At 43.5% G+C, this 27,378-nt stretch overlaps 1 pseudogene; it reads right to left on the reverse strand.

The window, feature by feature from the left end:
* Positions 1 to 4,441: 4,441 nt before the first annotated feature.
* Positions 4,442 to 27,378, reverse strand: part of LOC133987505 (phosphofurin acidic cluster sorting protein 1-like) — a 25,989-nt pseudogene continuing 3,052 nt past the window's right edge.

The raw sequence follows: 27,378 nt of genomic DNA on the forward strand, positions 1-27,378 counted from the left end.
AAGTTCTGCTCCTGACGGGTCTAAAAAGGTTCTACCAGGTTCTTCATGAAAAATTGTGATAGATTTCTAAAGGTTTAAACAGGTTCCTGCATATTGTGACAGGCTCCTGGTATTTCAGGTTTCTATACTTTCTGTTATTTGTGTAAAGATTTGGATAGGCATCTAAAGGTTGTACCAGGTCCCAACAGGTTCCTGCATATTCTGACAGACTCCTGTCTTTTCAGGTCTCTAAACTTTCTGTTATTTGTCTGGAGATTCAGACAGATGTTTAAAAGTTGTAACGGGTTACTGACAATTGATTTCTAAAGATTCTGATGTCACAGTTTTAACAGGTGTTTGAATAGTCGGAGAGGTTTATGACATTTCTGAAGGTTTCGATCAACTTCTGATATGTTTTTGATATGTTTTATCTGACAGGTTTCTAAACACTTTGATAGACTATGTATAGTTCTGTTAGGTTTATGTCTCTTCACTTTACAATACAGTAAACTCAGTTGTGAGTAGTTTATAAGGAACAAGTAGGGCGCAAATCAGGAGCAACCTGATAATTTCTGAATTGTTAATTTGTATTTTCTGAGTAAATCTAAATCAAGGATTTTGTAGCAGTGAATGATGCATTATTAGAGAACAGACTATATTAAGTATAGACCATGAATATCTGAATTGATCATTCACTTTCTTCATGAGTCATTCCTGATTAACTTTGATGCTGAGCAGAACAAAACTAACTTGAATTACATTATCTTCTATGCAGGGCTTAAATTCAGAGCTATTCAGATTTCTAATTAATAATTGATCAATTATCCTCCATTCGTCACTCATACCCGAGTAACCGCTTATGGTTTAGTGCACCATAGTGTGAAGTGTTACCGGTTTATTGAAGGATCAGAACAACTTTGACGGTTCTGTCGTGGTTCTTGTTGAACCTCAAGACTGCTGAAACTTCTTGGCTCACTCTGGTGTCCATATTGGACTGTTCTCTGGCTTCTGAGTGCTGGTGACCTCTTCATCATTACATACCTCCAGAACATCTGAACACTTCTACTTTTATCATAAATCTTTAAGCTGTATTTTAAAGCCATTTTCATTTAGACGTTTCTAGGACTTTGAACCATAATCAGAGCGGAGCCGTGAGTCTCCGTGATGATGACAGCTCATGAAAAGCTCCGAGACTTTTGATGTCAAAGGCGACTGCAGCCATTCTGTTGCACTTACATGAATATCTGCACTGAATATATTTGACATATATATTTAATTTTGAAAGATAAATGAAACAAAAGACGTGAAGGAGGATCCTGAGTTTGGTGTTCGTCTTTGCTGTACCAAACAAACAGACTCTACGCTTCGTTGGACCTGAGCTGCTACAGCAACGGATTCTAACAGTCTGAGAAAATATAATGTTGTGTGTGTTTGTGTGTGTGTGTGAGTGTAACCTCAGAGATGGATGAACAAATGGCTCCAGTGTTACTGAGCACTGAGAGGTAGAGGCGTCTGTCAGGATTTCCTTTTGTCATGATTGGTCATTAGGAAACAGCAGCCCTCTGCATAATGGATGCTTATTGGATGATGTAAACAGAAGAGTGGTTGCTTATTGTCTGACTACAGGATGCAGTGTCTTTCCTTCAAATATTAAACTACAGTGAGTGACGTGTCGTCTTTCCTTTTGAAAGTTTAGAAATCTTGTGTAGCTGTTTTTTTTGGTATAAAAATAACAGGGGGGTCATGTGCCACTTTACTCCTCTCTGATTGGACAACTGAGATATTTTACCAAGCCCAAAGGACTGGAGCTGGGATGTAAAGCGATTTCGGCGAAGTGGGATCAACTCCTGAGATCAACACGTCTCTGGTGGCGCTAGATGAGAAGTTAAAGGATCATTATTGTTACAGTTCATCCTGATGTGGACAAAAATGTTTGAACCTAATTTCATGTCGACTCATCCAACAGCTGTAACACCAAGAGTCAAAACATTTTCATTGTAGAAAAAGTTCAAATTCAAAATAAAGCCAAAGTATTTTGACCACTGTGTACTTTCAGTTGTACTGATGATTATAAGATCCAGCGTGCCGTTGATCTGATGGTCAGCTGATCCAACAGCTGCAGTCTGGTCCAGGACACAACTTGTTTTATGCACTAATGTGTCGATCAGTGAGCTTTACAGGTGCAGCTTGTTAGTTTTATAGTCTCCCCGTATAGTTTCCCCGTTTAAAGTCTTTATGCTAAACTAAACTAAACTATAGAGACTACTGAAGGAACAAATGGTTTGGATCTATTCGCAGTGACTGTTTTTTTTCCAAAGATTCAATAACAAACCACAAATAGAACTTAAAATCTGTGCTTTACTTTATTTAAGAGCCTCTTAACCATAAAAACAATAGTTTCTCTGGACTTTTAACAAAACAACTTGTAATAATAGATTTCCACCAGCAGATCGAACCAAAGACAATAATATTAAAATAAGAAACGAACAGATTCAGTTTTTGTTTATTGTTTTCAAATATTCAAAAACGTTTCAACATACTTCACAAAACCTGCTAACTGCCTGTTTTAAAGGGTTGAAGCTCTGCAGCTGCAGCGCTGAGAGGCAGCGAGAACATTCATCAACAAACACACAATATAAACAGCTGATCTGATAAGAAGAGGCTTTTTCTCTCTGAGATGAAATCAGCAGCTGTTTTGTTCCTGACTGCAGTGATGAAGCATCCTGACACGACTCCATAGCAACACTGAGGCTCATGGGTAATGCAGTGATTAGTGTCATACCACCCTAACCCTGATTCCTCTCTGACGGTAAATAACTTTCTGATGAATCATTTCTAAACTTAAATTAACTATGGAAGTTAAACAGAGTTAATCCTCCAACACATCTCTGTTTGAAGGCCGGTGATATCAAAGTAAATCCAGATTCACGGAGACCTGGAGAGTCCAGGATGGAGCGCGCTATCGTAGCTTGTTAGCTGTGTTGCTAAGCTCCTCTGTCTTCAACAACAGACACGTGTTTACTTACAGCTCAGAGAACTTATTAACCTGTTAGTGACCAAACTAGTGAGCTAACTGACAGTAAGTTAGCTTTTTGACTCTTTATTGAATGAAGTGTTGAACAATCCTAAGAACAGAACATCAGGGGGAGAAAAATGGTAAAGTACCAAACTAGAACATAAAGCTCAGTGAGCCGTTGTGACTGATTAGCATTAGCATTAGCATGTCCCAGCTGTCTTGTCTCACTCAACAGGTATATACGTCAGTAGGCCTGATATCTAATTTACAACCTTTAGAGTCAGTCATTGCTAACAGCTGATCTCTGCACCTGTCTGCAGGTAGTTTGACTCTTCCTGAGCAAACTGCTCCAGTTGTCTCAGGTTTGAAAGGTTTCAGCTCTTTCCATAGATGTTGGAAGGATTCACATCAGTGCTCATAGAAGGACAGTTTTAATTCGGAGTCATTCTTGGTGCTTTTAGCTGAGTTTTGGGTCATTATCCTGTTGGAGGACCTGCAAGCTTTCTGACACTGGCAGCACATTTCTCTCCAGAAGACCTCGATAGTAGGGCTGGGCGATTATGGCAAAAATCAAAATCACCATTAATTGAACTTTTAACCTCGATTACGATGAATGAACGATTATCTCCTCCCTTCATGAACAATGATGTATTTTCAGTTTCTTTAGTTTAGTATTTTCCACTGCTGCCCTCACACATGAGGATCTTTATGGAGGTAAAATAATGATGTTTTAAGGTGTGACGCTGTGGTTAATGTCTAGTTTACTTGATTAGAACTATGTAAAGATCATGGTTTGGGTTCAAATGATCACTGGAGACAAGTTTTCAAATTCCTTAAAAATAATTGACATGAGCAAGATTAAGTCAATTAGAGTTTCTAAATGTCGGTTTCGATTATTTTTCGATTAATTGCCCAGCCCTACTCGATAGTCTTCAGATTTCATTGAACCTGCACAGATTCAAGTGCCAGACTAGGCCTGGGTATCGGTACTCTGTACCTTTAAGATATCAACTGAAATAAATAGATACCAAGTAGTATGGAAATGTCTCCCGTTGAGTAAAGGTTCAGTTGTTATCATTTTTTATCTCATGATGCTGATGAAAGATCTGAACATAACTTCATGTTTCGGAGTCCGACTTTAAAAACAGCTCAAGATATACTCAAAATCATCAATAAACAAATCAAGTTAACTTATTATTTATCAAACACACACAAACACACACACACACATACACACACACACACACACACACACACACACACACACACACACACACACACAGAGTTGTACAGTATCTACAATAAGTAATAAATATCCTCATATAAATAATTAAAAGTAACTTACAGGATTAAACATATTTACATGATGTGAAAGAAGAAAGGATGATCTGATACAGAAGGAGGAAGAGGAAGTGATGAAGAGGAGGAAGAGGAGACTAGGATGAAGAGGAGTTTCAGGGTTTGTTGTAGCCGAATATCCCGACAGGAAAGTGTTTGACGTGTGTCGGCCACTGAGCAGCAAGCTGGAAAAACTTCACGTCGTTCCACTCGACTCCATCAATAGAGACTGAAAGAGAGAGAGAGAGAGAGAGAGAGAGAGAGAGAGAGAGAGAGAGAGACAGAGAGAGAGAGAAAGAGAAAGAGAGAAAGACAGAGAGAGAGAGAGAGAGAGAGAGAGAGAGAGAGAGAGAGGACAGAGAGACAGAGAGAGAGAGAGAGAGAGAGAGAGAGAGAAAGAGAAAGAGAGAAAGACAGAGACAGAGAGAAAGACAGAGAGAGAGAGAGAGAGAGAGAGAGAGAGAGAGATATTAACCCTGTACCTGCAGGTAATCATATGTGATTCCTGAGTTTTAGTGAGTTCATCATGCAGTACACAGATAAACCAGCAGGGGGCTTTTTTTAAAATTTGAAACAGGTGGGGAGCTCCGGTCCTCTGAAATGAGGCCAACGCTGAAGTAACTTAAAACTGCATTCTATCAAAAGGCCACCAGGGGGCGACCGTTTTGGTGTCAAAAGGACTTCCGTCTCTATACAAGTCAATGGAGAATTCACCAACTTCTCACTTGATTTCTAACCTCAGTAAACGTTTTCAAAATGTGTTTATGGTCTCAATCGCTAGTTTAAAGCCTTCTTCAATGCAGTATGATGATTCATTTGGGACATTTTGGCCTCCCTGATTTTATATGTGACGATAAAGCAGGGTATGCATTAGGGCGTGGCTACGTGGTGATTGACAGGTTGATTGGTTCACAGGTTCAGGAGGGTGCCTCATGCTCCTCCTAATGCCCATATAAGTAGAATCCATGTTTTTATTTTTCCTAGCATGCACCTGAAATTTTCAAGATGGCGCTGCTCAGATCTGATACTATTGGCCTCCGAGCAGCAGTCCACAAACCAATGGGTGACGTCACGGATGTTATGTCCATTTCTTATATACAGTCCATGGTTTCAACACTGTCAATCAGTGAGACACAATTTAGGGGCCTGGATATGTTTACCTTTCTTTGCAGTGTGTGTGTGTGTGTGTGTGTGTGTGTGTGTGTGTGTGTGCGTGTGTGTGTGTGTGTGTGTGTGTGTGTGTGTGTGTGTACCTCTCAGTGTGTGTTGGTGTTTGGAGGTACAGATCAATCTGCTGATTCCTTCGATCAGTTGACTCCTCGACTCGGCCTCCTTCTCCTTCGTCTTCTTACTGAGGAAGATGACTGACAGACACACCTTCATCATTACCTTCATCATCATCACAGTCACCTTCATCATCACTTTCATCACCCTCACAGTGACTTCCCTCCTCCTCCTCTTCCTCACCTTTCTTGTTCTTCTCCTTCGTCACCACCGTCATACTCATCAGTTCTCCTCCGCTGATTCTCGACACCTGCACACAGCGGAAGTTGCTCTTCAGAGTGTTCTTCATCCCCACCTCCTTCCTCCTCTCTGCTCCTCCTCCTCCTCCTCCCTGGCTGCTCCAGTAGTCCACCTGCAGACCCATCACCTCCCCCGAGCAGCTAGAGGAAGAGGAGGAAGAGGAGGAGACACGGGACAGGATGGTTATCACTCCAGCAGTAAAATCGTCTGTTTAGTAAAAATGTAAACAGGAAGTACCTGATGGAGGGGGAGGGAGGAGGCGTGGCGGTGATGCTGAGCGCTCCTGATTGGCCGGGAGGAGATCCCAGGATGATGTCATCAGAGTCAACTGTGGAGAGAGACGCATCACATGACTCTGTTCTTATTTAACTAGCAATTAAATGTAAAACTAGGGGGGGGGGGGGGATCGGGTCTACCTGAGGTGGACATGAAGTTCTGCTCCACGATGCCGACCATCACCAGCTGAGAACACAAATACACAGCTTCAGTTTGAGTTCCGAAACACACCGCAGCATTACGCCACCGCCGTCTCCACGGCAACAACACTCAAATTTGGGACATTTGGGACATTTTGGACACGTGGGGACACTTGGGAACATTTAGGAACCGTTGGGAAAACTTGGGGCACTAGGGAACATTAACAAACCTTTAGGGACATTTAAGAACATCTGGGAACATTTGGGAATAGTTTTGCATGGTCTATATGGCATCCTTTCTGTTGGCAGGTGAGATTTGTCCTGAATCTTTGATGAATGCTGCGATGACTTCAGTTAAAAACACACCAAATGTCTCAATTGACTCAAGTGTCAGTTGAGTTTTCTTGAATTTGTTAATTACACTGATCACAATGGAGGGACTGACAAGCAGTAAGGCATAGACCTGCTATCTACGCACAGGGGTGAATAGATGGCAGTAATAGTGTTAGTTATACATCTAGTAACAACAGTAGTTCACAGTGTTTCTTACCCCAATAAAAGGAACAAACTTCTGGAAGGAGTCGTCATCATAGCTGCAAAAAGAGAAAACGTACAGAATCAAACAAAAAGCAGCAAAACAAATCAAACTTTTATAGATTTCCTCTGTAAAAGAGCTCAGCTGCAGTTCCTGTAATGTCCTCTACATGCCGCTTTAATAAAACTAACAGTAATAAAGTGAGCAAGAAAATCTCCAATTCTTTAGATCAATACATTTGGATGATTGACGCAGACAGGTAAGTTTCCCTTCAACACATTAAACCTTCAGCCCAGGTGTCAATCAAGTGTGAATCAGGTGTTAATCAGGTGTGAATCAGGTATGAATCAGATGTGACTCAGGTATAAATCAGGTGTGACTCAGGTATGAACAGGTTTAAATCAGGTGTGACTCAGGTGTGAATCAGGTATGAATCAGGTGTGACTCAGGTATGATTCAGGTGTTAATCAGGTGTGACTCAGGTATGATTCAGGTGTAAATCAGGTATGAATCAGGTGTGACTCAGGTATGAATCAGGTGTAAATCAGGTATGATTCAGGTGTAAATCAGGTATGAATCAGGTGTGACTCGGGTATGATTCAGGTGTGAATCAGGTGTGACTCAGGGGTGACTCAGGTATGATTCAGGTGTGAATCAGGTGTAAATCAGGTATGAATCAGGTGTGACTCAGGTATGATTCAGGTGAGAATCAGGTGTAAATCAGGTATGAATCAGGTGTGACTCAGGTATAATTCAGGTGTGAATCAGGTATGATTCAGGTGTGACTCAGGTATGATTCAGGTGTGACTCAGGTATAAATCAGATGTGACTCAGGGGTGAATCAGGTATGATTCAGGTGTAGATCAGGTATGAATCAGGTGTGACTCAGGTATGATTCAGGTGTAAATCAGGTATGAATCAGGTGGGACTCAGGTATGATTCAGGTGTGACTCAGGTATGATTCAGGTGTGACTCAGGTATGATTCAGGTTTGAATCAGGTGTAAATCAGGTATGATTCAGGTGTGACTCAGGTATGATTCAGGTGGGAATCAGGTATGATTCAGGTGTGACCCAGGTATGATTCAGGTGTGAATCAGGTGTGACTCAGGTATGAATCAGGTGTGAATCAGGTGTAAATCAGGTATGATTCAGGTGTCAATCAGGTGTAAATCAGGTATGAATCAGGTGTGACTCAGGGGTGACTCAGGTATGATTCAGATGTAAATCAGGTGTGAATCAGGTGTGATTCAGGTAAGATTCAGGTGTGAATCAGGTGTGACTCAGGTATGAATCAGGTATGAATCAGGTGTGATTCAGGTGTGAATCAGGTGTCACTCAGGTATGATTCAGGTGTGAATCAGGTATGATTCAGGTGTCACTCAGGTATGATTCAGATGTGAATCAGGTGTGATTCAGTGTAAATCAGGTATGAATCAGGTATGATTCAGATGTAAATCAGGTATGATTCAGGTGTGAATCAGGTGTGAATCAGGTATGAATCAGGTATGAATCAGGTCTGATTCAGGTGTGAATCAGGTGTGACTCAGGTGTGACTCAGGTGTGAATCAGGTGTGACTCAGGTTAATATTGTCAGACAAACAGCAGGCAGGACGAGAGGAGCAGCTGCACATGCAGGTCAGAGGAGGTTAAAGGTTAAAGGTTAAAGGTCAAAGGAAGAGTAGGCAGCAGAGTCAGGTGAGAGATACCTTCAGTACAAATGAAAGTCAACACTCTGTTTCCTTGAATGCAAATAAAAGAAGAAACAACAGAGAAAAGTTTCAACACAGTAAATATTTACTGTTTCCTGCAGCTGATTTTACTTCTAGAGAACAAACATTAACTCTACATCCTCCATCTGTCATTTAAAGTTCATATAAACACATTTATTTTCATTGATCTTGTTATTGTGGACAAATGAAAAAGCCGATGAAGTAACATCAAAGTATTTTTGTATTTTGAATCCAAACCAACAATGAACTGATCTAATAAGTATTGTTTGTGTATCAAAGTCTGATAGATCTTATTCCTCCATTGTTAGATATAAAAGGATATATCGTGCTTTGATTCACAGACGCAATACTTGCTATTAGATCAGTTCATTGTTTGACAAGCAGAAAATAATCAAAATGATCCTTTAAAAAAAAACTACCTCCTGTGTTTGCAGGTGAGCATCGCCTCTGAGATCGGACACAGGTGAGAAACTGCAGCTCCACTCAGATACTGAGACACGCGACCAGCAACGCCGACTGGATCTACAGACACACAGGAGAACATCATATATAACGTTTATATAACATACACATAACATACAGGTCATAGCTGTGTTTAGTGTCCATGGGGTAACTTCAGATTCAGTTTATATTTATCTGCTCTTTTAACCCTCCTGTTGTCCTTTCAGTCAAGGAAGGAAGGGAGGAGAAGGAAGGAAGGAAGGAAGGAAGGAAGGAAAGGAGGAATAAGGAAGGAAAGGAGGGGGGGAGGAAGGAAGGAAGGAAGAAGGAAGGAAAGGAAGGAAGGAAGGAAGGAAGGAAGGAAGGAGGGAGGGAGGGAGGGAGGGAGGGAGGAAAGAAGGAAGGAAGGAGGGAGGAGAAATGAAAAGAGGAAGGGAGAAAGGAAGGAAAGAAGGACAGAGGAAAGAAGGAAGGGAGGAAGGTAGGGGGGAGGAAAGAAAGAGAGAAGGAGGGAGGGAGGAAGGACAGACGGAAGGGAGGAAGGAAGGAAACAAGGAGGGAGGGAGGAAGGAAAGAAGGAACAGTCAAAACCAGACGGGGTCAATTTGACCCAGGAGGACGACAGGAGGGTTAAATTTGAGGTTTGGCCTGCAGGTCTGTTGAGGTGGAAGTTGTTGGTCAGAGGTCAGAGGTCAGAGGTCACCAGTCTGTGTCTCGTCTTTAGAGGAATAAAGGTCTTATTACCGAGCTGCGGCGGCTCCGGCCGTCCGAACAGCTCCCTCCAGCCGGCGTCCATGAACAGGCTGTTGAATTTACTGTCCAGGGACGACAGGAACTTAGCCAGCGGGTGGAGTCCTGCGGTGATAAAGACAGAGAGCATCATGGGAAGGTTCACGACCAGCAGAAAAGACAAGTCGAGTGCCGAGTGGTTTCGTACCCACGGGGAGGATCAGAAAGCGGACGTAGTTCAGCCAATCAGGAGTCTTGCTGGCCAGCTGCTCCACGAAGCAGCAGAGGACGGTGCTCAGGTAGCTCTGGTCTCCGCCCAACGCCACCTTCACTGTGGGCGGCGTCTGAGAGTTACAGTTACAGCTGCAAAGCAAACAGCACAGTTAGTCTCTCTTTTATCTCCCTTCCTTTGACTCCATCTACCTTCCTTCTTCCTCCCTTCCTCCCTCCTTTCCTTCCTTCCTTCCTCCCTCCTTTCCTTCCTTCTTCCTCCCTTCCTTCCTTCCTCCCTCCTTTCCTTCCTTCCTTCCTCCCTCCTTTCCTTCCTTCTTCCTCCCTTCCTTCCTTCCTCCCTCCTTTCCTTCCTTCCTTCCTCCCTCCCTCCTTCCTTCCTTCTTCCTCCCCTGACGTCTGAGAGTTACAGTTACAGCTGCAAAGCAAACAGCACGTTAGTCTCTCTTTTATCCTCCCTTCCTTTGACTCCATCTACCTTCCTTCTTCTCCCTTCCTCCCTCCTTTCCTTCCTTCCTTCCTCCCTCCTTTCCTTCCTTCTTCCTCCCTTCCTTCCTTCCTCCCTCCTTTCCTTCCTTCCTTCCTCCCTCCCTCCTTTCCTTCCTTCTTCCTCCCCTGACGTCTGAGAGTTACAGTTACAGCTGCAAAGCAAACAGCACAGTTAGTCTCTCTTTTATCCTCCCTTCCTTTTCTCTTTGACTCCATCTACAGAACCTTTGAAGGATGGGTTCACAGCGTTTCCATGAACATGATCAATCTTACTGATATGACCGCATATTGATCAGTTATTAATGTGACTAAACCGCTGATATGATGAGTGAGATGTTTCTTACAATCTCTGGATGCGGCTGATGATGGCGCTGAAGGCGGCCTGAACATCAGCTGCTGAGACGGTGCAGACGATTGGCTGATCAAAAAGAAGCTCTGATAGGTACTAAGGAGAGAGAGAAGGGGGGGGGCGGGAGAGAGAGAGAGAGAGAGAGAGAGAGAGAGAGAGAGAGAGAAAGACAGACAGAAAGACAGATGGAAGCTGGTTTCATTTGTTATTTAAATCTTGAAAGACAGACAAAGAGAGAAAGAGAGAGACAGAGAGAGACAGACCTGTCCCTGCCAGTCTGTGGTGTTGATCAGGATGATAGATTCAGGAAGTTGATCATCAGAGAACAGGATGTGGTTCAGCTGATCCAAAACTGACTTCCTGGCAACCTGGAAAAAAAACACAAACACATCATTATGACCTGAACCTGAACCTGAGCCTGAGCTTGGGCCTGAATACATAAAGAGACAGAAGCAGCTCCGATCCAAAGAAGAAGAAGTGATAAAGCTTCTCACTGCTATACTGATTTACTTTCTGCTGTTAATTCAACTTTAGATCAATAAAAACTATACAGAGCATCATCACTTAACTTCTAGTGTCTAAAACTTCAAATTAAACACATTTTTCAAAGAGCTTTCTTTCTAAACTGAACTTTTTTCCTTTTTAAAAAAAAAATGTTTGCAAATGTTTTTAAAAATGACTTTGTTCAGTATACGTGATGTTCTGACCTGAGGGGGGTTCCTGAAGTCAGCCGACGTCTCGCTGTCCACACTGCTGTTCCTGTCTGTCCCTCTGGAGTTCTGTCTGTCCTTCATGGAGACGGCCCAAGGATGGCGAGACAGCTGACTCCCCGTCTTACTGCAAAGAGAGCAGACAGACAGCTGACTTCCTGTCTTACAGCACAGAGAGCAGACAGACAGTTGACTTCCTGTCTTACTGCACAGAGAGGCAGACAGACAGCTGACTTCCTGTCTTACTGCACAGAGAGCAGACAGACAGCTGACTTCCTGTCTCACTGCCATAGAGAGCAGACAGACAGCTGACTTCATGTCTCACTGCACAGAGAGCAGACAGACAGCTGACTAAATGTCTTACTGCACAGAGAGCAGACAGACAGCTGACTAAATGTCTTACTGCACAGAGAGCAGACAGACAGCTGACTTCATGTCTCACTGCATAGAGAGCAGACAGACAGCTGACTTCATGTCTCACTGCACAGAAAGCAGACAGACAGCTGACTCCCCGTCTTACTGCACAGAGAGCAGACAGACAGCTTACTCCCCATCTTACTGCACAGAAAGCAGACAGACAGCTGACTTCCTGTCTTACTGCACAGAGAGCAGACAGACAGCTGACTTCCTGTCTTACTGCACAGAGAGCAGACAGACAGCTGACTTCCTGTCTTACTGCACAGAGAGCAGACAGACAGCTGACTAAATGTCTCACTGCACAGAGAGCAGACAGACAGCTGACTTCATGTCTCACTGCACAGAGAGCAGACAGACAGCTGACTCCCCGTCTTACTGCACAGAGAGCAGACAGACAGGTAAAGGTACCTCGGTGACAAGTGTGTTTGGGACTCAGTTTTGCAGAGTTTGGCAGCCGGGCCTACATCTGTTCCCATGGCAACATCGTCTTCAATTTCCTGTGAAGAGAAGAAGTAAATGAAGATGCAATAGTGTGTGTGTGTGTGTGTGTGTGTGTGTGTGTGTGTGTGTGTGTGTGTGTGTGTGTGTGTGTGTGTGTGCGTGTGACAGTCAGACTCACAGCAGCAACAGTAGCCTCGTCTCCTCTCGACTCGTCCGGCGGTCGAGCAGCAGTCAGCTCAGCAGCCAGCAGCTCAGTCTGTGGATCACAGCAGACAGCAGTTACACACTCAGCGTTCACATTGTGCTGTTAGAGGATCCACAGAGGATAAATAAACCTGTTCTGTAGAGGACACCTTCACATTCAATCAGCTGGAAGTTTAAGGAAGGTGATAAAGAGCTTATTTCTGAATGTGCTGAATCCTGAAGTTTTTATGAACTATTAAAATCCACAGCAGCATTCAGGTGGTTAAAGTCTGTAGATTATGATGCTGATGTTCAACAAACATTTCAAACTGTTTGTATTTCCATAAACGCACCTGTAGGAAGATGTTTTGTAACAACAACTTCTTCTAAATCTTTTCTGTTGCTGTATATCAACGCTGGGACTCTCCATTTAACTTAGGCTGTGGTAAACCTCCTCGAATCATCTGATAAATCAAAGTTTATCATCTGTACAACATCACAGCGTGGTGAAACACTGTCTCTGGTCTTCTGAGGTGGACTCACATTCACATATTGTCCAATGAAGATGAAATTTAAGCTCCACAATAATTACTTTATACAATAAACACACTCAGATGAGCTGATGGTGAGATTTCAGGTATTCATGATGTTAAATCATCAGCATCACAGTCTTCTCTAAGGCATCACCTCATTATTGTGAATATGATGGTAGTTACTGTCAGATGTGTGGGTGAACTCACAGCTGCTGTTTCTTCTTTCTGTTGGCTCTTCTGACTTTGAAGACTACCGATCTCAGTCTGAGAGCTGGAATGAGAAATCCCCTCGAAGAACGGCCTGTGGTCAGATATCAGCACAGAAACATCTAATTACACACAGCAACAACCATCATAGACCATCAGAGGTAGAAACACTGATCCACAGTCAGCTTCCTGCTGTCAGTTTGAATTGTGTTTGTTTTTGTTTTTTATTGTAAAACTTGAATGAGTCACTGAGCTGTGTAGTTTAGTATTCAGGTTCATTAACAGCTACTTTCAGCCACTAGGAGGAGCTCTAAGCTTCTTGTGTTAAAGTAGAACCTGAAACACAGAGTGAATTTTTCATCGACTGTATATAAGAAATTTCTTATTTTCATTGCTTTTTATTGCGCGGCTATTATTATTTTTACTCATGTTTTATGTCTTTTAATTTATTTTTGTATTTTATATGTAATTTTGGGCCTCGTGTGAGCTGTTATGTCTCTTATTTATTCTTCTGTAGAGCACTTTGGTCAACTTTGGTTGTGTTAAAGTGCTTAACAAATAAAGTTGGATTAGATTGGATGAGTCATTAAAACCGAATAACCGAATAATCGTTTGCGGGGACGAACATCGACCTCCATGATGTCTTGCTGCATTGAGTCACTGAGCTGTGTAGTCTAGTATTCAGGTTCACTCGGCTACTTTGACTCGGTAGTAAGTTATCCTGCTAGCTAGCTGACTGGAGGGAACATGATGGTAGTAAGTTATCCTGCTAGCTAGCTGACTGGAGGGAACATGATGGTAGTAAGTTATCCTGCTAGCTAGCTGACTGGAGGGAACATGATGGTAGTAAGTTAGCCTGCTAGCTGACTGGAGGGAACATGATGGTAGTAAGTTATCCTGCTAGCTAGCTGACTGGAGGGAACATGATGGTAGTGAGTTATCCTGCTAGCTAGCTGACTGGAGGGAACATGATGGTAGTAAGTTATCCTGCTAGCTAGCTGACTGGAGGGAACATGATGGTAGTAAGTTATCCTGCTAGCTAGCTGACTGGAGGGAACATGATGGTAGTAAGTTAGCCTGCTAGCTGACTGGAGGGAACATGATGGTAGTAAGTTATCCTGCTAGCTAGCTGACTGGAGGGAACATGATGGTAGTGAGTTATCCTGCTAGCTAGCTGACTGGAGGGAACATGATGGTAGTAAGTTATCCTGCTAGCTAGCTGACTGGAGGGAACATGATGATAGTAAGTTATCCTGCTAGCTAGCTGACTGGAGGGAACATGATGGTAGTAAGTTATCCTGCTAGCTAGCTGACTGGAGGGAACATGATGGTAGTAAGTTATCCTGCTAGCTAGCTGACTGGAGGGAACATGATGGTAGTAAGTTATCCTGCTAGCTAGCTGACTGGAGGGAACATGATGGTAGTAAGTTATCCTGCTAGCTAGCTGACTGGAGGGAACATGATGGTAGTAAGTTATCCTGCTAGCTAGCTGACTGGAGGGAACATGATGCAGACGAAGACACACTAAAGTCCAGCGTTGTTTAAAAGCTTCCAGAAAGTAAAGGATAATGTTGTCAGGTGTGAAATATGTGGAGCAGAGTTGAGCTATGGTGGTTTCACATGGACAAAAAGCTGCTCACCTGTCTGTATCTCAGGATGGGTCTAACTGTGACGTCCATGATGTCTTGCTGCATTGAGTCACTGAGCTGTGTAGTCTACGTTCAGCCACTAGGAGGAGCTCTAAGTAGAACCTGACACTGCTGCCCTCGGCTACTCTGACTCGGTAGTAAGTTAGCCTGTAGCCCGTCTTTAATGTAATAAGCCAGGGGGGTCAAACATGCGGCCCATGGGCCAGAACAGGCCCACTTTCCTCCATTCCTTCCTGTCTTCTTTTCCTTCTTTCCTTCCTTCCATCTGTCCTTGCTCCCTTTCTTTTTTTTCTTCCTTCCTTCCACCTGTTATATTTTTAGGGGTCTGTAAGCCTGTAAGATTTATTCTTTTAATTAATGTGTCTGTGTAAAGAAATGAAGGCTGATTATCATTTAAATTAATACACGTTTGTGCAGTTAAAGCTTGTTTGTTATGAATAATCAAAGTTATTTTTGACACATTATCTATTTAGCTTTAGTGAATGTCAGAATTCAGTTATTTGTTGGTTATATCAACCAGTTAACCGAAAATGAAAAAAATGGGCTCATTCACATCCCGAGTCCGGTATTCACTGCAGTATAATAACTGGTGGACTCAGACTGACCTGAGTTTGGGTTTGGGCGTGCTGATGATGCTGTCGTTGTCGTCCAGCTCGGGGCCGCTGTCACTGGGATTATAAATCTCCAGACTATCATACAGCAGGTCCAGATCCTCCTCTGTCTCCTGACTCTGACCCACCGGGTCCGAGTCCAGAACCTGCAGCACACGAGCCGATCAATGATGCTTTTATATGAAAGTTAATTAAACCAGGAGATAAAGGAGATTAGACGACAACAGTGTTGAGAACAAACCTCATCAGTGACTTTGAATCTCTTCAGCAGAGCCACAAACTTCTGCTTGAAGTTTGATTGCTGAACAAAGGAAACAGAACAAAGAGACGTTTAATAAAGTTTGTACAGTTTCTTCATCTGATCAAACAGTAACTGATGTATGAGAGGAGAGGCTCCATTAACCAATGTGAAGTAATTAATCAGTAACTATAAAACATATTCAGTCACACTTTAAATTGCATAGTTTAACCTTTGTGTCGTCCTCCCGGGTCAAATTGACCCCGTCTGTTTTGACTGTTCCTTCTTTCCTTCATTCCTTCCTTCTCTCTTTCTCTCCTTCCTCCCTTCCTTCTTTCCTTCCCTGCCTCCTTCTCTTTCTTTCTTCCCCCCTACCTTCCTCCCTTCCTTCTTTCCTCTGTCCTTCTTTCCTTCCTTCCTCCCTTCCTCTTTTCCTTTCTAGCTCCCTCCCTCCTTCCTTCTTTCCTCCCCCCCTCCTACCTTCCTTCCTTCCTTCCTCCGTCCTTCCTTCCTTCTTTCCTTTCCTCCCTTCCTTCCTACTTTCCTTCTTTCCTCCGTCCTTCCTTCCTTCCTTCTTTCCTTTCCTTCCTTCCTTCCTTCCTTCCAACCCTCCTTCCTTCCTTCCTCCCTCCTTTCCTTCCTTCATCCTCCTTTCCTCCCTTCCTCCCTCCCTTCCTCCCTCCCTCCCTTCCTCCTTCCCTCCCTTCCTTCCTTGACTCAAGGACAACAGGAGGGTTAAGATCGGTCCTCACCTGAGTCAGGGAGGTTGTTCGGATCATTTTCCTGTGAGACTTCTTCGTCTTTCCCTGGACGTCATCGTCATCGTCGAACATGTCCTGAGACATAAAAAGGAAAACTGTGGATGTTAACATTCACTGATCCTCCTCTGACGGCTCCTCTAGCGCCACCAACAGGCCAATGCTCTGCTGTGATCAGTGTTATTACTGTGAGTCAGAGATGAGCTCAACAGGTGTGCTGAGCTGTCAATCACCTGAGGGGCGGCTGCATCATCACTTCCTTCCTGTTCGGAGGAGAAGCTGTCTTCGTCGTCCTCCCAGTAGTTCTCCATGTCTGGAGATCGATCTGTTCAACAAACACAAACACCTTCTTTAACTGCCGGCAGGAGGAGTGATGGACCACCCGAGGGAGGTCAAAGGTCACAGGAGTGTCTGTTCAGTATCTCAACAACTACACAACAGACTAAACAGGCAAGTCACTGTGAGTAATAAAGCATTTAAAACCATACTGAACGTCTCACCATCACATTGCCAACTCAAAACCATTTCTTCTCACCCTCCAACCGAGAGAGAGTCTAATATTATCCAGACTGGACTACTGTACCTCACTCTACTTTGCCATTTCCTGTCTACAACTGATCCAGAACTAGACCACATCACCTCCTTACATCCTTACACGTTGCTCGTTCATTACAGGATCACATTCAAAACTCTCCTAATTGAAGAAGATTAAAACCTTTTTTCTATGTTTCAAATCAATTCAGTGAAAAAGTGACGAAAACTAAATTAATCAGCAACTATTCTGACAACTGACTTGATGTAGAGCTCTCTAAAACTCATGGATCAAATATGGTGTTAAAGGGTTAATGCTAGGGCTGCTGCTAGGGCTGGGCGATTATGGCAAAAATCAAAATCACCATTAATTGAACTTTTAACCTAGATTACGATGAATGAACGATTATCTCCTCCCTTGATGAACAATGATGTATTTCCACAGTTTCTTTAGTTTAGTATTTTACGCTGCTGCCCTCACACATGAGGATCTTTAGGGAGGGAAAATAATAATAATCTGTTTTGGCTGTTCCTTCTTTCCTTCTTTCCTTCCTCTCTCTTTCCTCCTTTCCTTCTTTCCTTCCTCCACCCCCCTTTCTTCCTTCCTTCTGTCCTCCCTTCCTCCTTCTCTCTTTCTTTCCTCCTTCCTTCCTTCCTTCTTTCCTCCCTCCCTCCTACCTTCCTTCCTTCCTTCTTTCCTCCGTCCTTCCTTCCTTCCTTTCCTTCCTCCCTTCCTTCTTTCCTGTCCTCCTTTCTTCCTTTCCTCCCTCCCTCCTCTCCTTCCTTCCTTCCCTCCTTCCTTCCTCCCTCCTTCCCTCCCTTCTTCCTCCCTTCCTTCCTCCTTTCCTTCCTCCTTTCCTTCCTTCTTCCTCCCTTCCTTCCTTCTGTCCTCCCTTCCTCCTTCTCTCTTTCTTTCCTCCTTCCTTCCTTCCTTCTTTCCTCCCTCCCTCCTACCTTCCTCCCTTCCTTCTTTCCTGTCCTCCTTTCCTCCCTTCCTCCTCTCCTTCCTTCCTTCCTTCCCTCCTTCCTTCCTCCCTCCTTCCCTCCCTTCTTCCTCCCTTCCTTCCTCCTTTCCTTCCTTCTTCCTCCCTTCCTTCCTCACTCCCTCCTTTCCTCCCTTCTTCCTCCCTTCCATCCTTCCTCCCTCCCTTCCTTCCTTGACTCGAGGACAACAGGAGGGTTAAAGATATGCAACCTTTGCTGTCATGGCAACAGTGAACACCACGATTAATTGACATGAGCCAGATTAAGTCGATAAGAGTTTCTAAATGTCGGTTTAGATTATTTTTCCATTAATTGCCCAGCCCTAATATATCCCAGAACTCCTCCGCCCTCACAGCACCAACAGACCCCTCAGATCCTCCTCAGCATGTCAGCAGGGCCCCACCCATAGAGACAAAAGGCTGGGGGCCTTTTCTGTAGCGGCCCCTTGGCTCAGGCTGAGTCTGTAGATGCATCTAAAGACTCACTTTTATTCTCTGGCTTTTAACTGTGTTTAATCAGTTTTATTTGTTATGTGATTCTTTGGGGTTTAAAGTTTAAATATGTTTATGCTTATATTATATTAGTGTACATATGCCTGCCTGCAGTACTTTGGTGCAAAGTCTGTTTGCTTTTTATAGTGATATATAAATAAAATAAGCTTGAAACTTAAAGTGTTATTGTCCTCAGTGATGAGCTTCCTGCAACATCATCTCACTGTAGTTTATAGATATTGATCATTATATAGATTATAGACGTTACTGTCAACTGCAGGAAAGTTACGATGTTCACTTCCTACCTAACTCTTTAATTATTTTTTGTGGAAACTAAATTCAACAATCTTCAAGACTTTTTAACCCTCCTGTTGTCCTCGAGTCAAGGAAGGAAAGAAGGAAGAAAGAAGGAAGGGAGGAAGAAAGAAGGAAAGGAGGGAGGAAGGGAGGACGAAGGAAGGAAGGGAGTGAGGAAGGAAGGATGGAAGGGAGGAATAAGGAAGGAAGGGAGGGAGGAAGGAAGGATGGAAGGGAGGAAGAAAGAAGGAAAGGAGGGAGGAAGAAGGAAGGAAAGGAGGGAAGGAAAGAAGGAAGGCAGGAAGGAAAGGAAAGGAAGGACGGAGGAAAGAAGGAAGGAAGGAGGGAGGAAGGGAGGGAGTGAGGGAGGGAGGGAGGGAGGGAGGGAGGGAGGGAGGAAAAAGAGGAAGGGAGGAAGGAAGGAAGGAAGGAATGAAAGAAGGACAGAGAAAAGAAGGAAGGAAGGAAGGAAGTAAGGGGGATGGAGGAAAGAAAGAAGGAACAGTCAAAACAAAACAGACGGGGTCAATTTGACCCGGGAGGACGACACGAAGCTTAAGGCCTGCAGTTAATTTCACTACGGAGACGTTTACAGTGGTTTGGCGCCCTCTGCTGGTGCCTGGTCAGCAGTGCTCTGATCATTAACCCAGTGTTCCCAGTCTATGAAGTCTCAGCTGCCACTAACAGTCAGGTGGCTTCTGGTCACAGTGTTAAAACCGCCAGCGTGTGAAGAGTTTATGAGAGCTGACCGGATTAAGAACGACATCCTGTCACACAAATACAACCAGGCTACTGTCACATGGTGCGATCGTCACAGTTACAGTCAGACCATCTGAGAGGATAAATACAATTAATAATGAAGTTAAAGTTATCTAGAAGCACGTAGGTTTATTGAACATGAGAGACATATTGTAATGCCTGTTGTGTTCTATTAAATATTATTGTCTGGACCCCAGGAAGACTAGCTGTCGTCTTGGCGTCAGCTAATGGGGATCCTTTTAAATAAACAAATAAACATAACACGAAATTATTATGAATCATTTCTGACTGATCTCTCTCTCTCTAAATCTTTGATAAAGCGAATATTTAATAGTCACATTGAAAGTGTCAAAAGAACATGATGGCCATCTGTGGTGTTTTGGCATTAATAATTCATGCTGTCTATTAATTATTGTTGATTCTATAACAAACTGTATCGCTGCACTGTGGTGGATTGTGGGACATTGTCCTCGAGTCAAGGAAGGAAGGAAAGAAGGAAGGAAGGAAGAAAGGAAGGAAGGAATGATTGAAGGAAGGAAGGAAGGAAGGAAGGAAGGAAAGATGGAAGGATGGAAGGAAGGAAAGAAGGAAGGAAGGAAGGAAGGAAAGATGGAAGGAAGAAAGGAGGGAGGGAAGGAAGGAAGGAAGAAAAAGAGGGAGGGAGGAAAGGAAAGAAGGAAGGGAGGGAGGATGGAAGGAAGAAGGAAGGAAGGAAGGAAGGAAGGAAGGAAGGAAGGAAGGATGGAAGGAAGGAAGGAGGGAAGGAAGAAAAAGAGGGAGGGAGGAAAGGAAAGAAGGAAGGATGGAAGGAAGGAAGGAAGAAGGAAGAAAATGAGGGAGGGAGGAAGGAAGGAAGGGAGGAAAGGAAAGGAAAGAAGGAAGGAAAGATGGAAGGAAGGAAGGAAGGAAGGAAGGAAGGAAGAAGGAAGGAAAGGAGGGAGGAAGGAAGGAAGGGAAGGAAGGAAGAAAAGGAGGGAGGAAGGAAGGGAGGGAGGAAGGGAGGAAAGAAGGAGGAAAGGAAGGAAAGGAAGGAAGGAAGGAAGGAGGGAGGAAGGACAGACGGAAGGAAGGAAGTAGACGGGGTCAATTTGACCCGGGACGACGACACAAAGGTTAAGAGTGTAGTATCAGTGCAGGCTAAGTGTTTTACGTGTTGGTGTATTTCAGACGTTGGACACACCTGTTTACTACCTGAAACATCATGAACGGGCGATGAAGTGCTAAAGACTTCAAGTGTTGGTGCTGAGATGGATCAGAAACCTGTTTATCATGTTGCATTCACACCCAACACCTCTGACCCCTCTCTCCAATCAGAGGCCAGTATGCAATGAGCACCTGTCAGCTTCACTGTTCCCTTACCGGAGGCCTTGTGCTTGTTGCCATGGTGACCGCTTGTGTCCTCCTGTTCGATTGGCTGGCTGGAGAGAGAGTGCAAACTCAGCTCCGCCGCACGCACCGAAGCATCCTTGAGGTTGCTATGGAGACCGAGGATGTGGGCTCCGTCTGTCGGATGCTGCATCACCTGGTACAGGACGGGCGGGCACAGACACACACACGGACACACACACACACACACACACACACACACACACACACACACACACACACAGACACACACACACACACACAAACACAATCATTTCACATGTTTAACCGCTCCTGCAGGCTGGTACATTCTGTCTCTCTGTTGTTCAGCAGCTGTTTTCACCACATTTTAACAGACTGTAAACAGACTTTAAGCATCTGTGTTATGTTAATATGAGCAGGAGGAAAAATGCAGCATTTGTTCTGCTGCTTGTCGACAGCGCTGTGATTTGGTGTCAGCGCTCTGACACCGGACTGACTCAGAGCCTACAGGTGGATGCTGAGGTGGAGTTCATATTGAGCAGAACGTGAATATCTGAACCAACATTTCATGACAATAGATCCTACTTCCTGTCGTCGTACCTCGGCCATGTTGATGACCCCCACTGCCAGGGTTTTGTAGCCCAGGATGGTTCGGTTCTTGTATCTCTCTTCCTCCTCTGTAGCATCACATGCAGACGGTTTGTATCCCGCTTCAGGAAGTGAGAGGATACTAAAGAGCAGAGAGGACACACTTCACACAACCATACACTCTGAACAGGGATCATTACTCATACTCGTCTTAATTACAGAAGTGATTCTGTGTGATAAAGCTAAAGGGTCCCTCCTCTAATAGCCTGAATATTCAGTCAATTTAAGATCAATCATCCATTAGATTTCAGATTTTTCTTGTCTAAAAGTAAAAATTTAGTTCGGAGTGTAGCCCTAAAAAGAAGACACTGAATCATTGTGACTGATCCTTTGGGCAGCGGTCTGAGCAGTAGTGTGCTGCAGAAATGTTTGAGTCATGTGACCTGCAGAGAGAAGGGTGAGCTCCAGGTCCGTCTCCATCAGGCCGTCCGGAGGAAGAAGGTACTCGATGGATCGCAAAGTTCGCTTCGACCCCTGAGAGACGAACATGAAGACAGACACATCAGATCATCATTCATGTTCAGGGTACAAACTATCCAACCAGGATTCATCTCAGCTGTAACAAAAGGTCGATTTATCATTAAAATATCAAACATTTGATGGTTTTATGTTCTTGAATGTGATGATTTTCTAATTTTGTCATATTATTGTAATAAATTGAGTATTTTTGGTTTTAAATATTTGATGACATCAACTGGCTGCAGGACATTGTGATGGTTGTGATCACAGTTTTTCTGACAATAATTGGCGACTTAATCGATAATGAAGATGATCATTAGTTTCAGCCCTCATCTCATAACATCCACAATAGAAAACTGTTGAAGAAACTAAACTAAAACAGAGTTTTGTTTGCTGAAATATCTCAACTATTAAAGAGATTGAAAATTTGATTTACACATTCATGTTTCCTTCAGGATGAGGTGTAATAATTTGTTCCTCTGACTCATCATCTTAACATTTAATTGCGTCCAACACTTTGTTTTTATGACAGTTTAACAGCATGTTAAAGTTGCAGAGGAGTTGATAAGCAGATTTTCAAAGTCCAAAATTTGACTTTCAGCAGTTTGATAAATGTATCCTGGTCTACATCCAGTTCATTGACCAGACTTGGCAGATACCAGGCATTTGCATTTGTCGCTGTGTCTCACCTGGATCTTCACAGCGATGACGACGGAGCTCAGCTCTCTGTCCAACTCCCTCAATAACCATCAACCTCTTCAGAGTCAGACTGCACAACCTGCAGGAAGACAAAGAAACATGTTAACATCCTTTATTTCTGTATTGACACACGTTCACACACAACAGAACCAAACGAGTCGGCATCAAACCAAATAAACTTTTCTCATGGTGTTTGAACTGATGTGATTGGGGAGTCCTACTTTAGGTTTTTTGTGGATGCTCCGACACTTTGCCTGAGGTTTCTTCCTGTTTAAAGGGAGTTTTTTCTCTCCACTGTCACCAAGTGCTGCTCATGTTGAGTCTCTTTAAATTAAACCTGAAGACTTCGGTTTAGACCTGCTCTATGTGTAAAGTGCCTTGAGATGACTTTGTTGTGATTTGGCCCTATATAAATAAAGATTGATTGATTGATTGTTTGACTTTCAATCCTCGGTGTGCTCTGTCTGCACTTTGCCGAGTAAAGAGTCGGATGGGTGGAAAGTGTCTGGAACTCCATTTAATGTATTAGCTGTTGTAGTGATCGTCTTTTGTCGTTGCTGTTTCGTCTTACTATTGTTACGGTAATGTTTTGTGTCTACTAATCTATGTTTTCCTACCCTTCCTGATGTGTATTGTGTCTACCCGCCCTCGCCTACCTGTTTCCCTTTCTAGTATTTGTAGTTCTTGTGTCGGACTATCACAGGGACTGCCCGATAGAAATAGCCAATGGCTATACTCTGGTGCAATGCATGTTTTCTCTTTGAGATTAATGTTAATGGTCCCTGACAAATAAACATAAAGTCAATTAAGTTCACACATGCAAACCCTCCTGAATACCAAACGCAGAAACCTGCTCTAGAAACAGAAGTGGAAATCAGGACAGTGGGTTTGTTTGGAGGAATTGTTGTGTCCGAATTTGACATCAGAAGATGAGATGTGGTGGCACACAAAGAAGATCTCTGTCCGAACTGACCGGACTGGACCCCTCAGGGTGATGAGGATGGATCTCAGGTACCCATAGTACCTTGAGGAGGAATCAGTGCACTCATAGTGGAGTGGTGGGTGTGTTTAATACGTGTGAATCTACTGCTGGCCTGTTCCTCCTGGGATCTCATTACTGGAGGAACATGCAGGGACTCGTCTTTCACAGCACAGCTTGCTGTCAACACCAGCCAGGAGGAGCTAATACTGCTAATACTGCTAATACTGCTAATACTGCTAAGACCAGCTCGCCTCCACTCACATTTGATTCTGTGCCATGGACTGATACAGATGGTACTCTGTAAACTGTGTTACATTAAAGATTCATGGTGTAAAAACTGAATTCATGAGATTATTTTATTATATCTCTCTTGGCAGCTGTGTAGCCTCACTAGCAGCTAAACAGATGGAGATCCTATTATTTTGATGTCCAGACTGAAATATCAACATTTATTTATTAGATGGATTGACATGAAATTTGAACCAGACATTCAGGTTCTCCAGAGGAGGAATCCTGCTGACTTTGGTGATGCTCTGACTTTTTCCTCTGTTGTCACCAAGTGGTCAAACTGGTAATCCAACACAGTTTGAGACAAGACCCTTGAAAGTAATTCCAACTACTGTGAGCACATCAAGAAGTCAAATTTGTTAAATTTAAAGGTTAAAAGCAAATGCCAAAATAGTCAATATCATAAGATTTAGTACAAAGTACAGCTGAGTCTAAGTAGAGATGAGACTGACTGTTCAGTTCAGCCGGATGAAAGTTATTTAACCTTCGTGTCGTCCTCCTCCCGGGTCAAATTGACCCCGTCTGTTTTGACTGTTCTTCCTTTCCTTCCTTCCTTCCGTCTGTCTGTCCTTCCTTCCTTCCTTCCTTCCTCCCTCCCTCCTCTCTTTCCTCCCTTCCTTCTTTCTTTCCCTCCCTCCTTCCTTCCTCCCTCCCTCCTTCTCTCTTTCTTTCCTCCCCCTTACCTTCCTCCCTTCCTTCTTTCCTCTGTCGTTCCTTCCTTTTCATTCCTCCCTTCCTTCTTTCCTTTCCTACCTTCCTTCCTCCTTTCCTTCCTTCTTCCTCCCTTCCTTCCTTCCTCCCTCCCTCGTTTCCTTCCTTCTTCCTTCCTCCCTTCCTTCCCTCCTTTCCTTCCTTCTTCCTTCCTCCCTTCCTTCCTCCTTTCCTTCCTTGTTCCTCCCTTCTTCCTTCCTCCCTTCCTTCCCTCCTTTCCTTCCTTCTTCCTTCCTCCCTTCCTTCCTCCTTTCCTTCCTTCTTCCTTCCTCCCTTCCTTCCTCCTTTCCTTCCTTGTTCCTCCCTTTCTTCCTTGACTCGAGGACAACAGGAGGGTTAAGTCTGACAACATAGAGATGAACCTCACATGAAGACTTTAGACTGAGGAGAGAAATCAGACTTTTCTCAGGCATCATCATCAGGCAAAACTTTCCATTTGTTACCTGACAGAGAAAAAAACATTTTCAAACCTGACTCAGTGTCACCGTTATTTTATCCAGTGGGAGGAGCCTGAATGAACCTCTGGCATTTTAAGGATGACTCTGCTCATATAACCTGCTCTATCTTATTCCTCTGTGCTGTAGATCTCATGAAATGCTCCTTCATCACTATGAACACACGTAACTGTCCTCCTGCCAGAAATACTCTCCAGAGCACCAGATGTGCATCGACCCACTGCTGAAAATAGTCCACAACAAAAAGAGCTATTTGTTTGTTAAGAGCAGAAATTACTGAGACTTTAATTTAGCCCTCCTGTTGTCCTCAGGTCAAGGAAGGACAGGAGGAAGGGAGGAGGAAGGAAGGAAGGAAGGAAGGAAGGAAGGAAGGAAGGAAGGAAGGAAAGAAAGAAAGAAAGAAAGAAAGAAGGAAAGAAAGAAAGAAAGAAAGAAAGAAAGAAAGAAGGAGGGAGGGCGGAAGGAACAGAGGAAGGAAGTAAAGGAGTAAGGAAGGAAGGAAGGAAAGGAGTAAGGGAGTAGGAAGGAAGGAAGGAAAGGAGTAAGGGAGGAAAGAAGGAAGGAATAAGGAAGGAAGGAAGAAAGGGAGGAAAGAAGGAAGGAAGGAATGAGGAAGGAAGGAAGGAAGGAAGGGAGGGAGGGAGGAAAGAAGGAATGAAAGACGGAAAAGAGTAAGGAGGGAGGGCGGAAGGAAAAGAGGAAGGAAGTAAGGAGAGAAGGAAGGAAAGAAGGAAAGAAGTAAGGAGTAACGAAGGAAGGAAGGAAGGGAGGGAGGGAGGGAGAGAGGGAGGAAGGGAGCAAAGAAAGAGGGAAGGAGGGGAAGAACGAAGGAAAAATTAAGGAAATAAGGAACAGTCAAAAGAGACGGGGTCAATTTGACCCGGGAGGACGACAGGAGGGTTAAACATGAAACTATTTCTCAGCTGTTTTTAAAATCAGGCCACAGAGGGAAGGAGGGAAGGAGGGAAGGAGGGAAGGAGGGATGTATCGAGAGTCAGACAAACATAGTTGTTGACAAGAAGAAAAATATAAAATAACACAAAATGTATCTTTTAATATAAAGGAGTAAGTAGAGCTTATTGTTTGCTTGTTCAGCTCAGAAACAGAAGCCTGAGGAACTGACTGAATCATCTGCTGTAATCTTTGCTGTGAAGAACGACAGGTTGTCGCCTCCTGAGGCAGCACGACTATCTAAGAGGATTATCTGTGACGGTCCGGTTCATTAACCCCAAACGGTCCCGTGCTGCTAATCTATCCGACGACAGGTGACAGGAGGAGGAAAACTATTCATTAACTGTGTGTTCAATATGTTTCTTATGTTTATTTAACACTAGATTTAATTGGCTGGTGTCATGTGATGCAATCAGTGATGTCATGAGTTGTCTGTCTGTCTCTTAATGTTCATTACGATGCTGCTGATCCAGGTTCAGTGGAATTAGGTCAAAGTCATTCTGGGAGATGTAGTTCCTCTGTCTTTATACAAACTCATCTAATCTCTGGGTTAGGGTTAGAGTCAACTACAATACAACTATATCTTAGTTCTTCTACTGAGGAGCCTTAGACCGAACCGACGGGGCCGAATGTCACTTTATGGGATGACCCCATTTCCACTAAGCCTCTTCATGGATCCTTAATGAACTCTGAACTTTCTGAAGTGTGAACACATTAAAACAGCCTGAAATCAGATTGTTTAAAACACCTTAAGAGATGCTCCTATAAGATGTGTTCACATTACATTGTTACCTTTTTTATTTGATTGTGAATGAAATAGCAAACATATGCAGTGCACTGTAGGGAGGGGTTTCTGCTGCAACAGATAGTTTCTAGTCTGTGGTGTAAACGATGCATCAAAGTGTTGATAACAGCACTTTGATCACAGTATGATCATAATAAGACAATAAGATTTACTCAGACGGCCACAAATTACTGTCAAGGAAGAAAACTTCTGTGTCATCATAATTTTTAATTTAACAAGTTATTTAATAGGAAAATATAAGTTAATGAGCTGCAGTCAAAAACATCAGAGATTAAATGACTTTTGACAAATTAGTGGGAACATTTTAGTTAAAAAAAAACCCCAACCACAGTGTTACCCTAGTGGGAAGGGCTGTCATTTAAAACCTACACTGATACCAAAGGAGTACTTCACTAGATTCCCATTAACACATTTAGGTCTCTGTCTTGTATCCATAGCAACAGGCG

Source organism: Scomber scombrus, chromosome 2 (assembly GCF_963691925.1).
Source record: "Scomber scombrus chromosome 2, fScoSco1.1, whole genome shotgun sequence".
Taxonomy (NCBI): domain Eukaryota; kingdom Metazoa; phylum Chordata; class Actinopteri; order Scombriformes; family Scombridae; genus Scomber; species Scomber scombrus.